General features: G+C 48.4%; 1 long non-coding RNA gene across 7 annotated transcripts in view; it reads right to left on the bottom strand.

Moving 5' to 3' along the window:
- Positions 1-15,812, bottom strand: part of LOC133481332 (uncharacterized) — a 33,124-nt gene extending 17,312 nt beyond the window's left edge. Inside the window, exons 1-6 of one of the 7 annotated variants that reach the window (XR_009789525.1) lie at positions 15,392-15,800; positions 14,949-15,126; positions 13,806-14,685; positions 8,946-9,149; positions 8,393-8,827; positions 7,438-8,191 (exon numbers count right to left, since the gene is read on the bottom strand). This is a non-coding gene — a long non-coding RNA (uncharacterized LOC133481332). Of the gene's footprint in view, positions 1-7,437; positions 8,192-8,392; positions 8,828-8,945; positions 9,150-13,805; positions 14,686-14,948; positions 15,127-15,391 lie in introns of those variants that run through there. The other 6 variants (XR_009789520.1, XR_009789521.1, XR_009789524.1 and 3 more) reach the window with 6 other exon arrangements.
- Between the last annotated feature and the right edge of the window lie 580 nt (positions 15,813-16,392).

The following is a 16,392-nucleotide window of genomic DNA, read 5'->3' as shown; positions in this document are numbered from 1 at the left end:
ACTGGACCATCCGCCAACATCCCCCGGACTCACGGCTGTGGTGTCCTTGAGCAAGACACTGATACCTCGAAATGCTCCCCTGGTGCTTCAGCTGCCCCCTGCTCCAGTGTGTTCCACTAACTTGTGTATGTGTTCACTGTGATGGGTTAAATGCAGAGAACAAATTTCGTGTGCATGCATGCATGTTCATGACAATAAAAGGTGATTCTTCTTCTTTTTCCGTCAATTCCACCTGTTCCTCAACCTGGACCAGCAACCGGAGAGACCGACCAGCCTGCCTAAATTGTGTCACACGCAACGTAAGTCGAACATGCGGTCTACTAAATAGAGATTGGATCATATTTGGGTTTAAATTAACAATAAAAGGAATCCCAGCTCTATGCATTGCTCACCGTTCATCGTCACTCCAGTTTACACCCCGAGTCAAGCCTCCTTTACCAATGTTTGTCTGTCCTTTGTTCTGTAGTTAGAGCTCTCTGTATTGTTTGCTGTAGATTTCCCCTGTTAGATTTCATTAAATTTTCTATAAATTTCCACTACCTGTATCGTGTGTGTGTTTGGGTCCAATAAGAGACCTCTGGAATCGAGGACTCATATTTCATTCCTGTAGCAACCTTCAGATTATGCGACATAGAGGTTTTTCGTGACTTTTTCCGAAGAGACGTGGTGCCCCCTTTTCGAGACAAAACTAGTGTTTATAACGTTAAACGTAAAATCACGCTAAACTGGAAGCAACGCAGGCGTCGCTTCCGGCTTTTTTTTTCTTTCTCCTAAATTAATTATGTTTTATCCAAAACCAATATACGCTACATATTGGTGCTCGTGTGAGGCGACATCAAGTTTCGTCGAAACCAAACACACAAAATTCACGATATTTTTCAATACATTTATACAGCGTAGCAGCCATCTTGGATGTGGCAGGATCATCCGCAGCCTGTCTGTGTCACTTCATTACCATAGCGACCAAGTTCCGAGCACTTGTGAAGTTGAGAAACTAAGATTAGCCCTCTCAGTAAAACTGGAGTGAGTTTATTGAATTGTTAAATGTTATTTGCATATTCATGTTTTGTGCGCTGCATGCTTCGAACTGTGGGAAGATTTCCTACATAAATTCTTGTTAAAAAGGTCTTTGAGAATCGCGGACGGGTCACGAATTCTGGGCGTCCAGTGCGATATCTTGTCCTGTCATAACACCCGGAGTAGCTGACCGGATTAGTTATATGCCCGTTGTGGTTTTGGGGAATTATATTTTGAGCTTCGCTGCGGGAAGAGGAGATTTGGGAAGTCACTGGTTGGAGTTAAATATGTTCCACACCGAGAATTCCTACAGTGTGTAAGTCGAGCTCCGAGCTAAAGTGTTAGCTCTTTGTGTTTTAAAAAACATGTGGCATCTGTGACGTTTGTCATTTTTGCTTTGTGTTGCACTGCTCAGCCGCTAGGAAGCTGTTAACGAACACGCATTGAGCCATCGTGTTCATTCTTGGTCGTTGCTTTTGAAATAATAAAATTTAGCTTTCCTACAGCACCACCGAGTGCTTTCCCTGCTGGTTTATGCTTTCGTCGTGCGCTGATTTTCAACGTGCAACCTTGTGTCACACGTTATCTAGCAACCCCTCGCAAGCACGGCTAACTAGCCACTAAGCTACTGCATTCACCCACGATCGCGACCGAGTGCTTTGATTAATTTAAAAGCCTCCGTTTTCGCTCGTTTTTGGAAACACCAATGCTGCGATTCTGTTTTAAAGCTGTTTTACTGCCTGGTATTTTGAACCCTCCATCCATCCATCCATCCATCCATTTTCTGAGCCGCTTATCCTCACAAGGGTCGCGGGCCTGCTGAAGCCCATCCCAGCTATCATCGGGCAGGAGGCGGGGTACACCCCGAACTGGTTGCCAGCCAATCGCAGGGCACATACAAACAAACAACCATTTGCACTCACAGCTACGGGCAATTTAGAGTGTCCAATTAATGCATGTTTTGGGGATGTGGGAGGAAACCGGAGTGCCCAGAGAAAACCCACGCAGGCACGGGGAGAACATGCAAACTCCACACAGGCGGGGTCGGGGATTGAACCCCGCTCCTCAGAACTGTGAGGCCGACGCTCTAACCAGTCGGCCATCGTGCCGCTGTATTTTGAGCCAGTTTTGAGACTTACAACGTAACGATTACAACAAGCTTTACCAACGTTTTCAGGCATTCCTTACACAATGTAACGTGGTTTAAACACTACCACGGTAATAGTAATCACAATTACTTAACAACTTCTTTTCTGTTATTCATTGATTGCTTGTTTAATTTTAAACTCGCAACTCCAATTCGCACCAAAACTACACGTCAAAACAGGGTACACGCAATGACCAGCCTAAATCTGACTCCTCTAACCGAGACCCTAAAACAATGAGTGACAACCGGGAAAAGGGCTCCCGAACTAACAACTCCCAAAGGGAACTTAGTGCCGTGGCAGAAGAATTACTTGAGGTGCTCCGCAGCCTGTCCAAAGACAAAAAGCAGGACCCATCATTATGACTAGGCCTGACTGAGTGGAACAGAGCCACAGAGGACGCAATACGTCAATCAGGTAACCTCCGTTGTTCCCCTAATGACCTAATGCCTCTTAGACCCTGGTCGACTCCACGACAACTTCGCCTCGCAATAACCTGAGCGGACCACTTTGTGACGACCAATCCCTAGATTCTGCTCGTGCCGTCTTAATCGTCCGACTAGACCCAAACGAGGCCCCTGACTCGTGTGACATTACGCTACTGAACAACGTCCTGCCATTCCGACAGCTCTTGGGCGAACTAACCGCTAAAGGTACCTCTCGGAAGTTCTATTTACCCGTTACACTTGAGCATGAACTTGTCCGCAAAGCTCTGATTGACCCCGCGGCAGACATCACTGTTAGGTATCACGTTGTGTTCAATCTGACATTGTAACAAGGCAGTGGCCGTGACCTCCAACTGCAATGCTGCGCACTAACTATCCGCGCATTCTCAGTGACTAACACCGAACTAAACACCTCCACTGGACAATTGGCCCCATGATGTTAGTCCATCCGGTCTACGTGTCTCCAATTGAATCGTCCCCCTGCTCATTGGCCAAGACCTTCTCTGCCGCTTCGAGCCACTAAATTATTACAAAAATCTTCAGCTCTGGGCACAGGTGGAACAGGGATTACCATCACCAACTCGGGAACTGTCCTCTGACCGGCGCCTGGTGTTGGACCACTCGGAGGACTGCGACCTGTCAGACCGCACTCCTTCAAGTGACGACACCCCCATTGACGACACTGCCGAGTCCCCTCTAGCCTCCTCACCACCGCTGAACCAACTTAGAGAACTCGACACGTTTCTCTGCCATCTCATCTGCCGTTTCTCAACCACTGCAAAAAGAGTGCTACTGCCTCAATGTTGCTGGTGGGATTAATTTGCATGACTGCCCGACAGAAGACGTCATCCTGGCCTTATGGGGGGACAAATCGACAATTTCTCAGGGACTGTTTGACACCCTACGAATTAAGCATCCTGACTTCCAATTAATGCTGAAAACATTTCGCTTTCCCGTTCATACCGTTCCGCCGTCTGCCGTCACTCCAGTGGGTGTGTGCGCCCTGGACCTGCACTGGAACCAATGCTCGTTAACTCACTGCTTCCTAGTGGTCCCCAATTTGCTGCATAAAAGTTACTTAGGCACGGATGTACTTATCCGACTGGCCATTCAAGTTGACACCATTAACAATGTTTTGTGGTCGCGTCCTCATACCGATTCCTCTAACCATGTTTTTCAACCATTAAACCTTAAGTCGGGACAAACCATTCCCGACTCTTCCGAAGTTTTGAGCAAAGAAGAATTTATAGCAAAAGCGTCGACTGTTAATTTCCCTATTTGGCTGGACTTGCGTGCTAACCAATCAGTGACCGGTCCCCAGGTGTTCTTTCAGCCGTCACGGAGTTTAACGACCTGGGTTTGTCGTTGCATGCCGCATCCTTCCATGACGCTTCCCGGACCACCGTGCTGCTAATTCACAACCACACACGAAGCAACATCACATTCCCAGATCGATTTGGCTTGGCCTCTTGATCTGCTCCGACTTCAATCTCACGGTCCCGTGATTGGTCACCTCCCACTATACTTTTTCCCATTGCCCAGCTCTGGCGGAATACAACTCACTGTTCCTTCACGACACATTGATATCGTTCCAGTGGGACCTACTGAGTGTGATGACATCATCAGAGTAGACCTGGCTGCGGACCAACACCTGGTGATCTATATACTCAGTACAATCCCAACTACACTCGAAAGTGCGTCTCCCGCGACTCTTCCCACTCAGTCAAACTCCTCTCAAATCACCTCCCCGACACCGGTAACACCGTCTGATAGTCGCCCGCCCACTTATCCCGACTTTGAAACTCACGTGCAGCAGATCCTAGCGGATGCTGACGCCCTGAGTTCCGATGATGAATAACAGCGTTTGCAAGAAGGGCTAATAAAACACGCTTAATTCTCTTAAGACTCACTAGACTACGGCCTAACTGACTTGCACATGGTCCGCATTCCGAGCCTCCTTGATGTGCCGCCTCGACCAAAACCGCAGCCAGATGGGTTCAAAACAAAAGGGGGGCCCACTCCGGTAATGCTCACAATGTCCACCAGTGATTGCCATCGTGACACTGGCCCTTCTTTCAACCTTTTGAGACCACAGGACCCCTTGGTGAGAAGCAGAATTGCGCCCTCTGAGTCGCATATTATGGCCCCTGTCCCTAATCATTGGTCCACCAGCCATCGCACTAAGCTTCATTGTGATTTCTCTACGTAGCTGGCCCGCTCCTTCAATAACCGCTAAGTCATCTTGCTTCTTTTGTGACTTTTCACACATGCATCTGCCCATGTTGCACCATGTACGAAACGAAGGACGGTCAACACAGTGAGACCGGACCGGTCAAGCAGGTCCAACCTCCGTGACAGCATTCTCGCTACACCAAGTCTGGCAACGCAGTTGCTCAACCAAGGCACTGACAAAACCGAACGCGATGCTTTGCTGCAAAACTAATAACATAACGACCGAAATAAAATGCATCCACAGCGCCCCCACCGGTGACGCTTAAAGCCTTGCTGCTATCGAGGCACAACTTCAGGAATTTCAGTCCGAAATCCCCACCACATGACAACACATGGCTAACGAAATAACCAATTCCTGGTTCATTAGAAACACGATAAGCCGTTTTAGTTCTCGATGTTTGCTGTGTAGCTTTAAACTGAACTAAACAGAGCATAAACAAACATACTGTCGGTGGTCCAAACGGATTACACTCACACACAGACTGTTACCACATTGATGAATGACATGCTATGTGAAATCTCTTCATCCATAGACAACTTAGCAATGGGTAGAATTCCTCCATACTTGGTACCCCTGAACTTAGTCGCAAGCATCCTTTCTAAAGTTCTAGCAAGCTCCATTAGTCCTGTCCAAGCCCACTTGGCTTTTTCTATTGGGAGGTCCACCGTCTTTTATCTCAACCCTGAGTTCTGAGAAATAGCCTTCCTTGTTACTCTCCCAATTATTGACTCCCGCACCATCTATCGCTTAAAATATATAATTAATGTTGGCATCTGGCAGGGCGACACTTACATCAGAGTCACAACTCCCGCCGTAGTCGCCTATCATGACAGTAGTCCTGACCTGTATCTGGCGCCAAATTTGCACATGTGCATCCTCACAAAAGACATCCATTACTTGTGTCCCAGTAAGGCGTTCATCCGAGATGTAGTGGATGGGATTTGTGGCCTGAAGCAAATGAAGGATGGGCCGCGGTGTCGAGCAGAAGCTACACCTCACTACCAGGTTACTATTACTCATGCGGAAATTGTTGGTACCAAATAGCTCGTCAACACACCAGCACTAAGCGCAACTCTGAGTTACGACCACCACGACACCGCAATGAGACTCGCCCTGCCAAATCAAACCATGTGGCTCGACGTCCCCAAAGATGCCATTTTGAATATTGAGGATGTTGGCCTTTACCACCTGCCAGCTGACAATTATGACAGCGAAATCGAGATTTCAAAATTTTCGGACAATACAAATTCGAAGTTGATCCTGAAACGCTCAACCAAATTCAATTTGAAGGGGCTCAAACGATTGACATCACCCACATAGACAACACTCTACGCGCCATAGAAAACACCTGAGCCCCCGCTCATGCACTCCTGGTCTGCGGCAGACAACATCTTAATTGCCTTGGTTAGCCTTGGTTATTGCATGACTTTCGTACTTTTGTTGTACTTATGAAGAAACCTACACCATGGTCTGCTGACTACCTACTGTTAAGCAATCAAATGGTAAAATTCTGCCAGGCTGTTCCAGAAGCGTGGGCTACAATTGCTGAATTGCTCCATGGAAATAATTAAATGGCCAGTGCAAGAGGACCTCAGGGCCTGCAAGGGTAGATTAGATAAAAGCATAGCTGATAGATATGATGGCCCAAGACCATTCAGACACAAAAGAACATTAAAATCGACCCTGAAACACACAGGGAGCCACTACAGTGATCTTAAAACAGGTGTAATGTGCTCGAGCCCTCATCAGTAAACAAGCTGCTGAGTTCTGGAGTAGTTCTAGAGTGGATATGTTCCTTTTCGGAAGACCAGAGAGCAGGGCATGGCAGTTTTCCAAATGAAAGGCGATAAAAGCATACATCAGCTACCCCGTTAGCATGAGAGAGAAACGGGCGGACTCTGGCAACACTCTTAAGATGGTCAAAGCCTATCTTTAGTTACAAACTTAACGTGTGGAATAAAAGTAAGCTCAGAGTAAAATATGACACCCAGGTTTTTAACACATTGTGAGTGTTTAAAATATTGTGGTTTTGGCAAAAGTTTCTAACTCTTGCCTTCAGGACCGACAACTAAAACCTTGGTTTTGTCCTGGTTGAGCTGTCCGAAATTTACTATTTAACATTAGTTCCTCTCAGTCTTTCAAGACTTTTATCCTCAACACACAGGTCCTCTGGAGACCCTTTAATATGACATGTGTTTATAATTACATCCCTACAACCAACACTTAAACATTGGCATGGCACAGACTCACCGGCAACCAATATCTCCGCTTTTATGTACCTTCCCCATCCACAGCACCCCATCACGCCAACCCTCCGCCCTGAACAGTTTGAGCTATTTGCTGCCTTTATTATGGCAGAAACTAGCGCAATGAAATTGAATATAATGTTATACTGCTCGTCTTTGGTCACTAAAGGTCACTACTGAAGGTAATGTTGAGTGTTTGAGAATTTGGGAAGACTTGTTGTTTATATGCAAAGTACACACAGACGCATGCACATGCACACACATACACTTATTCTCAAGGCCAGTGATTGACCATGAATATTTCAAACGTATTTACTCATTTACTTTTAAAGAATGTAAAAAAAAAACTATTTTTGCAGAGGACTTTTTATTTGATTGAAAAAAGAGATTTACAAGTTCCCCTCCAGTATGTTAGAACTGCAAAATATCGTAGAAGAAGATTGTACAGGTATACATGATGAATTGAAAACTATTTTTTTTAATAACATATTTCATTTTCTTGTATGTAAAACATTTTGGATTGATTTAAGCTTTGTCTCACAAGAGCCACAGTTTATGCGTTCCTATTTTTGTTCTATTACAGTATTTACTGTCAGCTCTCCTCTGTTGGAGAGCCCATGGGAAAGGGTAGCCACATTCCTGCTTTGAGCTGTGCACAGCCAGGCCCCATGGGTGCAAGCATCACCTGCCTGCCTGGCTCCAGAGGGAGGCCCCGGTGACCCATTTCCGGGTGAGGGGAAAAAAAAGTCAATTAATTTTATTCATCATAGGGCGTTTCTGAGCCGTGCTTTGTTTGGTCCCACACCTAGGACCTGTAAGCCCGGGTGACCCTACCAGGGGCGTAAAGCCTCAAGGCTTCTTTATACTCGTGCGGGCGGTGACCGCGCTGACATCACTGCGGCTATCCCGCGTACAGTGCCTTTATACTCGAGCGCAACCCACAGGCGCAGTTTTGAAAATGTCCCGCAGTTCTCCTCCAAGTCGTGGGTGTCGCTACGGCTGGTATTGGCTAGGGCACCACAGGGTGGAGTTTCCGCTGCATTTTTTGGCCTTTCCAGAACAAGGAACAAAGCAACAACAGTGTCGACCGTGGAACAGTGTCTGCTAGAACAAATGGACGTAGATGACCAGATGATACATTTAATTATCGAAATCGATCAAGAAGGCGATCACAGCATGTGACTAAAACGTACCAATCACAAGAGATGATCTCCGCGGCATTCTACGCACAGCAACAATTTGTGATGTGTGCACATCAAGTGATGCATAGGTGCCGCGTAGGGGCCACGCGGCCGTTGGACCCACCTTGTACTCAGGCGTAGGGGAGTGACAAAGGTCTGGGAGCCGTTTATTTCTCTCAGCGGACTGGGTTAAGGCTGCCCTGACGTCCTTCCATATGGACTGGACACGTCAAAGGTGCTCCCTCACCGCGGGAACCGACACCGTATGCTCCTGTTCCTTGAGCAAAGGAGGTTGGAAATCATAACAGGCCATAAATGGAGACATACCTGTGGCGGAGCTGGTGAGGGCGTTGCTTCAGGAGGCGGGATTGCGACCGGCAACGCAGCGAAGAGCAGATTCCAGGCTTTGGTTTGCCCGCTCCTTCTGCCCATTGGATTGGGGATAGTAGCCAGAAGACAGACTGGCTGCTGGATCCACCGCCTTGCAGATCTCCTTCCAGGCTTGGGAGGAGAACTGTGGACCACGGTCTGAGACTATGTCCATTGACTGCCATGAAGTCTGAATATGTGGAGGACTAGGAGGTTAGGGGTTTCAAAAGCAGAGGGCAACTTGGGAAGGGGTACATAATGGACACACTTGGAAAAACGATCTATGATGGTGAGGATGATGGTGTTACCTTCAGAGGAGGGTAGGCCGGTGACGAAGTCCATGGAAATGTGGGACCAGGGGCAGCTCAGTATGGGTAAAGGACGCAACAGGCCAGCTGGGGGTTGATGGGAGGCTTTACCTCGGGCACAGATGGAGCAGGCGAGGACAAACTCACAGGTGTCTTTTGCCAGCCTGGGCCACCAGAAGTGTTGCATGAATTGGATTGTCCGGGCTGAAAGGGGAGATTAGTATTATGGGCCCACTGATGGACGTCAGATTGTGCTGAGTCAGGTACGAATAGCCGGTCAGGGGGTCCAATCTTGCGATCTGGTTGGGTCTCTTGGGCATTCTTCACGAGCTGCTCGATTTCCCATGGACCAGCCCGAACGAAGCAGGAGGGGGGACGGGTCCTGACTGTTGGTTGTGCCTATGCACTAAACAGCAGTTCAGAGTACCCACCCTTTTTGGAGTTCTTGGAGGGGGTGCTGGAGAGCGCTCCCGCTGGGGACTCCATCGTTCTGCTGGGTGACTTCAACGGCCCCCCGATCAGAACCCGAGCGGTATTTTGTTATTGGACTTCTGTGCTCATCACGGATTGTCCATAACGAACACCATGTTCAAGCATATGGGTGTCCACACGTGCACTTGGCACCAGGACACCCTAGGTCGCAGTTCGATGATCGACTTTGTGGTCGTGTCATCGGACTTGCGGCCGCATGTCTTGGACACTCGGGTAAAGAGAGGGGCGGAGCTGTCAACTGATCACCACCTGGTGATGAGTTGGCTCCGATGGTGGGGAAGATGCCGGTCCGACGTGGCAAGCCCAAACGTATGTGAGGGTCTGCTGGGAATGTCTGGCGGAATCCCCTGTCAGAAGGAGTTTCAACTCCCACCTCCGACAGAACTTTGCCCATGTTCCGGTGCAGGCGGGGGACATCGAATCCGAGTGGACCATGTTCCGTGCCTCCATTGCTGAGGCGGCCGACCGGAGCTGTGGTCGTAAGGTGGTTGGTGCCTGTCATGGCGGCAATCCCCGCACCTTTTGGTGGACACCAACGGTGAGGGATGCCGTCAAGCTGAAGAAGGAGTCCTATCGGGCCTTTTTGGCCTGTGGGACTCCTGAGGAAGCTGATGGGTACCGGCTGGCCAAGCGGAATGCAGCTTTGGTGGTCGCTGAAGCAAAAACCCGGGCATGGGAGGAGTTCGGTGAGGCCATGGAAAAAGACTTCCGGACAGCTTCGAGGAAATTCTGGTCCATCATCCGGCGTCTCACGAGGGGGAAGCAGTGCACCATCAACACTGTGTATAGTAGGGATGGGGCGCTGCTGACCTCGACCCGGGACGTTGTGAGCCGGTGGGGAGAATACTTCAAAGACCTCCTCAATTCCATCGACACGCCTTCCCATGAGGGAGCAGAGTCTGGGTTCTCTGAGGCGGGCTCTCCTATATCTGGGGTTGAGGTCACCGAGGTGGTTAAAAAGCTCCTTGGTGGCAAGGCCCCGTGGGTGGATGAGATTTGCCCGGAGTTCCTCAAAGCTCTGGATGTTGTAGGGCTGTCCTGGTTGACACGCCTCTGCAACATCGCATGGACATTGGGGACAGTGCCTCTGGATTGGCAGACTCGGGTGGGGGCCTCCATTTTAAGAAGGGGGACCGGAGGGTGTGTTCCAACTACAGGGGGATCACACTCCTCAGCCTCCCTGGTAAGGTCTATTCAGGGGTGCTGGAGAGGAGGGTCCGTCGGGAAGTTGAATCTCAGATTCAGGAGGAGCAGTGTGGTTTTCGTCCTGGCCATGGAACAGTGGACCAGCTCTACACCCTTGGCAGGGTCCTCGAGGGTGCATGGGAGTTCGCCCAACCAGTCTACATGTGTTTTGTGGATTTGGAAAAGGCGTTCGACCGTGCGGGCAATTTAGAGTCTTCAATCAACCTATCACACATGTTTTTGGGATGTGGGAGAAAACTGGACCCACGCAGGCACTGGGAGAACATGTAAACTCCACACAGGCGAGGCCGGGATTTGCCACAGGCGAGGCTCAGAACTGTGAGGCAGATGTGCTAATAAGCCGCTCACTGTGCCGCCGTATATTATTTAATAGGATAAAATTAATTCTGTATACTGCTCAATTTCACAACATAATCATTACTCTATAATTCTTATTAAATTATTTCTTCAATACTTGTTATTTTAATGTATTTATTGCATCAACCTTGGAATGGCAGACACATTTGCAGCCAAATGTCTTCTCTTGCCTGCTTTTTTTGTATTTCCTGTATCCACTATTGCTGTTGAAATGATGCAAAATTCTCATTTGTAGGAATAATAAAATGTATCTTGTATTATAAATACTGATTATGTTACTGTACTTTTAAATTTATAGACCCATTTTCTGAAGTGACACGGCGGAAGTTACCTACTAATTCATCTCTCGCATCGTGTAGTTCAGTATTTTCCTCTACAGACCAGTACTAATTTGCTCTTCAAATTTGGCTATTCTCTGTTCTAGCACCTTCACGGTTCCAGCCAGACCTACGTGACAAGTGTACTGTACCACCCAATCACTCATTTTGGTGTTTTGCAATTTTGCAGCACACTAGTTTAGCAACTAGCATGGTGTCCCGTCTTTCTCCGAACTTATCCTCCGTCTGTCCTTCATGATAACGATACTTGTCAAAGTGTAATTTATTCGCTGTCATGGAGGCGCTGATTCGTGACTTTTGCTGCTTTGACAACGGACACAAGGTGCAAGTTCGCCTCCACAGCTCACACACACACCCCACCCCACCGACGCAGCAGCCTCACCGTCATTTCAGTCTTCGAAATGTGAGTCAACCTTGTTATTTACCAAAGTACACAAAGTGGTGCCTCAAAGGGGTTAATAGTTACGAGAAGGGAAGTCTCACGAGTCTCACCCTTGGCCCATTAAAAGTACTTATTCATGGTTTCCGTTAGGCAGCCAGATCCATCCTGTGTCATCCCGTGCTGTTTGCTGTTTGATTTTCTTCCATTTTCCTTTTGATTGCATTTAACCTTTGTCTGTAGAAGTAGAAATAAATTGGACAAAAACAATGGGACTGTGTCTGTGTGTGTCCGAAGTTAAAGATATTTCCAAACCACTAAAGTCAGAGAACCAACTCAGATTAGTGTAGCAAACCCTCAGAAAACAGATTGAACGAGTTTGTCTTTGCCCTGACCTGTTTCTAACAAATAAAGCAACGCTGTGCTCCTTTTTAACGATACAGATTGTATACTAGCTAATAGTGACCCTTAGATTCACTTTATTAAACTCGTGGTTGCAGGACGTACTGCTGGCGGTCGTTTCGTTTCGAGGCACCGCACATTTCCACGCTCATGTCACTCTTGATACATCGGAACTTTGCTGTAGAAAAGAACGGACGCCACGTTTTTGTGCGTATGCACTTTTTGTACATGAGGCCCTTGGCCATTTCTCTACCCCCCCACCGCCCGTATGACTATGCTATTAATCTGCTGCCGGGGACCCCTCTTCCCTCCAGCCATCTCTACAACCTTTCCCGACCTGAGGAGAGTGCTATGGAGGACTATATCCATGACTCTCTGGCTTCCGGACTCATTCGACCTTCCTCTTCTCCAGTTAGGGCCGGCTTCTTTTTTGTTGCAAAGAAAGACACCACTCTCCGCCCATGTAGTGACTTCCGTGGTCTCTATGATATCACCGTGAAGAATAAATCTCCGCTTCCCCTCATCGAACCCCTCGTTTGAACCCCTATGTGACGCCCAGGTATTCACCAAATTGGATCTACGGAAGGCCTACCACCTCATCCGTATCCGAAAGGGGGACGAATGGAAGACCGCCTTCAATACCCCTCTCGGACACTTCGAATATCTGGTCATGCCATTCGGTTTAACCAACGCCCCTGCAGTATTTCATACATTTATTACTGACATCCTCCGTGACATGCTCAACCGGTTCGTATTTGTATACCTTGATGAAATCCTCATTTTCTCCCGCTCCCCCGAAGAACACCGCCTCCATGTAAAAGTGCGAATTCCACCTCTCCTCCGTACACTTCCTGGGCTACGTCATCTCTAAAGGTCAACTGCAACCCGACCCTGCCTGTCGTTAACTGGCCCACTCCCACCACTCGCAAAGAACTACGTTTCCTTGGTTTCACCAATTTCTACCGTCGGTTTATCCGTGATTACAGCAAGGTCGTTATTCCTCTCACTAGCCTCACATCCGCCAGCTCCCTCTTTCGTTGGACCCTGGCAGCATCCCAAGCATTCAACCGACTCAGGGCTGCTCACCAGTGCGCCCATTCTTCGCCACCCCGACCCCTCCCTCCAGTTCGTGGTCGAGGTTGACGCCTCGGACACGGGGGCAGGTGCTATCCTCTCGCAGCGGGACCCCACGACCCAGAAACGGCACCCCTGTGCCTTTTTTTCCCGTCGTCTCTCCCCTGCCGAGAGGAACTACGATGTCAGCAACCAAGAGCTACTGGCCATTATATGGGCCTTGTAAGAGTGGAGGCACTGGTTGGAGGGGACTGAACAACCATTTATCATTTGGACCGACCACAAGAATCTCGCTTACCTCCGTTCCGCCAAACACCTTAACCCCCGACAAGCTCGCTGGGCTCTCTTCTTGAGCAGGTTTAATTTCAATCTCTCCTTCCGTCCTGGCTCCAAACACGGCAAACCTGATCCCTTGTCTCGACTTTACTCAGCCCCCACCAGCCCATTCTTCCTTCCTCGTGCTTCGTTGGTGCTGCCACTTGGCAAATCGAACTGGGGGTAAGGAGGCCCAAAAAACTCACCTGGATCCCAAGACTGGGCCTCCAAACAGCCTGTCGTACCAGATTCCGCACGCGCTGACGTTTTTCAGTGGGCTCATACCTCCAAACTCACCTGTCATCCTGGCATCACCCGCACCATTCAGTTCATCCGGCAGCATTTCTGGTGGCCCAGCCTTGTTCAAGACACCTCGGAGTTCGTACAAGCCTGCTCCGTCTGTGCCCGAGGGAAGTCTGGGCTGCTGCGTCCATTCCCTATCCCTAGCCGCCCTTGGTCCCATATTGCTCTGGACTTTGTTACCGGTCTACCTCCTTCTGAAGGTAACTCTGTCATTCTCACCATTGTCGATCGTTTTTCCATATCTGTCCATTACATACCTCTCCCCAAGCTACCATCCGCCTTTGAAACTACTGACCTTCTTGTCCAGCATGTCTTTAGACTCCATGGTATTCCCATCGATATTGTCTCTGACAGAGGTCCTCAGTTCTCATCCCTGGTGTGGAAGGAATTCTGTAAAGCGGTGGGCGCAGCAGCCAGCTTGTCATCGGGATATCATCCGCAGACCTACGGCCAGACGGACCGGGCAAACCAATCCCTGGAATCAGCCCTCCGTTGTGTTGCCGCACGGAACCCCTCCTCCTTGAGCTCATTCCTCCCATGGATTTAGTACGCCCACAACTCCCTCACCAGTTCCGCTACCAGTATGTCCCCATTTATGGCTTGCTATGGTTACCAACCGCCATTGTTCAAGGAGAAGGAGCGGGCAGTGGCAGTCTCCGCAGTCAAAGATCATATCCAGCGGATCCAGGCTGTATGGAATGATGTCCGTGCGGCATTGACCTGGTACGCCGCACGCAACAAACAGCTCGCGGACCATCATCGCTCCCCGATGCCCGAATACAATACGGAAGTCGATGGAATACTCTGCTACGGACTGAGTGAGTGTGAGGAAACGACGGGTGGCTTCTTTGCCCTGAACGGGGTGATCGAAAACCTTACGGAGTTCGGAGGAAAAGGAATCGAATGAAAGGAGGTCTGGGGAGGAATGTAATTAAGTGGACCATTTAGCTGCTTTGCCACGGAGGAGGTTAGTGACATATGCTACTTTGGAATGTTCGGTGGGATAACTGTACGGTTGGAGATTGAATACGAGTGAGGAATTAAGAATAAACTGGCTAAATGCACCTAGTAGGGCTCGGGCGGCAGGACATGAGGTTCTTTGTACGGGAGGCGGAGTTGCTCGGAAGCAGTACTTACAGTAGGAAGTTTGGATTGCATCTTCAAGGGAAGGAGTGACACTTGTTGTGTGAGGGAGTGTAGGGATTCCATGAGTTCTTCGAGAGTCTGTTCTTGTTTCCCTATGTGGGTGCCTTGGAGGGTGAGTGCGTTCATGATTGCCTCTGGGGTTGCCGGGTCCATGATTGGCCAAAGTACTCTGTAACGAATAGAGAGGAGCTGGACTCAGCAGCAGGCGGAGGCAGATGTAAAATGATGAACAGTTTATTGAGCAGTTTATTGAGGAAAGGTTATGGAGGTGGTCCTGGACGTGTTGGCAGGCGGCGGCGTGGACAGGTGGCAGGCAGTGGACAGAACAGGCGGCTGCCTTGGTGGCAGGAATGACGTGGGTCAGGAACACAGGGGAGCACTGAGAACGAGGAGACACAAGAGTTAACAAGGGAACGAGGAGTTAAGTGGCTTACTTGAGTAAGGTGGGCCGTGGGCCGTGGTACCGCTAGGAGAGTCTGCAATACTTTGGCGAGGATCTTCGTGAACAGGCAGGCTTATATGCACTGGTGGTGATGAGGCTGATTGAAGACAGGTGCTGCAAACAAAGAGGGGAGGGGAGGGGAGAGAGAGAGAGAGCGAGAGAGAGAGAAGACGGAGAAGCACCCACCAGGCTCCAATATCCGAACTGCAGGACAGTACATGACACATGCTTAATACACGTTAATGTATGCAACTATGAAGTATAATTGATCGATCCCTTCGAATTAGAAATATGTCCTCCCCCTCTCCAAATCCAGTCCAAATTGACAGAATTATTTTGGTTGTTGTCATGACAACAAAAGAAAAGGGATAACAAAGATACTGCGATTGGCTGGCGACCAGTTCAGGGTGTACCCCACCTCTTGCCCGAAGATAGCTGGCATAGGCTCCAGCACGCCCGCGACCCTACTGAGGATAAGCAGTTTGGAAAATGGATGGATGGATGGATGGATAACAAAGATAAATTGAATATTGAAATATCTGAAATGTACTTATTACTTGTAATTATCTGAGGATCTATTCCCCGTGTAGATGAGACCTAAGGTGATAGAGGAATCACCCGAAATGTAAGATGATTTGTAATATTTCAAAGTTTCGAGAAACTATTCACTGGTGGATATTTGGTCTGGGAAAAATAATTAAAAATGCATATTTTTAATAGATGATTGAAAATTTTAAATAAACAAAAGTTTCGTATTTTTTTGTTACGAGATAAATAAAAATTATGGTTAAACTCAGGGTTAATTCCACTAATATAAATAAATTAACACAAATGCGAAAAGCAAAATGTTACCTCCCTACTGTGACGGGTGAGAATATCGGTTTTGTGAAAATGCGCAATTCACAACACTGACTTCAGAACCACGATTTGTTTGCACTCACAGACTGAACAGTTTTGTTTGAAACAATATTTGTTTCAAATGCTGTCAAACGA

This window comes from Phyllopteryx taeniolatus, chromosome 7, assembly GCF_024500385.1.
Source record: "Phyllopteryx taeniolatus isolate TA_2022b chromosome 7, UOR_Ptae_1.2, whole genome shotgun sequence".
Classification (NCBI taxonomy): Eukaryota; Metazoa; Chordata; class Actinopteri; order Syngnathiformes; family Syngnathidae; genus Phyllopteryx; species Phyllopteryx taeniolatus.
This window is presented reverse-complemented; position numbering and strand designations above follow the sequence as displayed.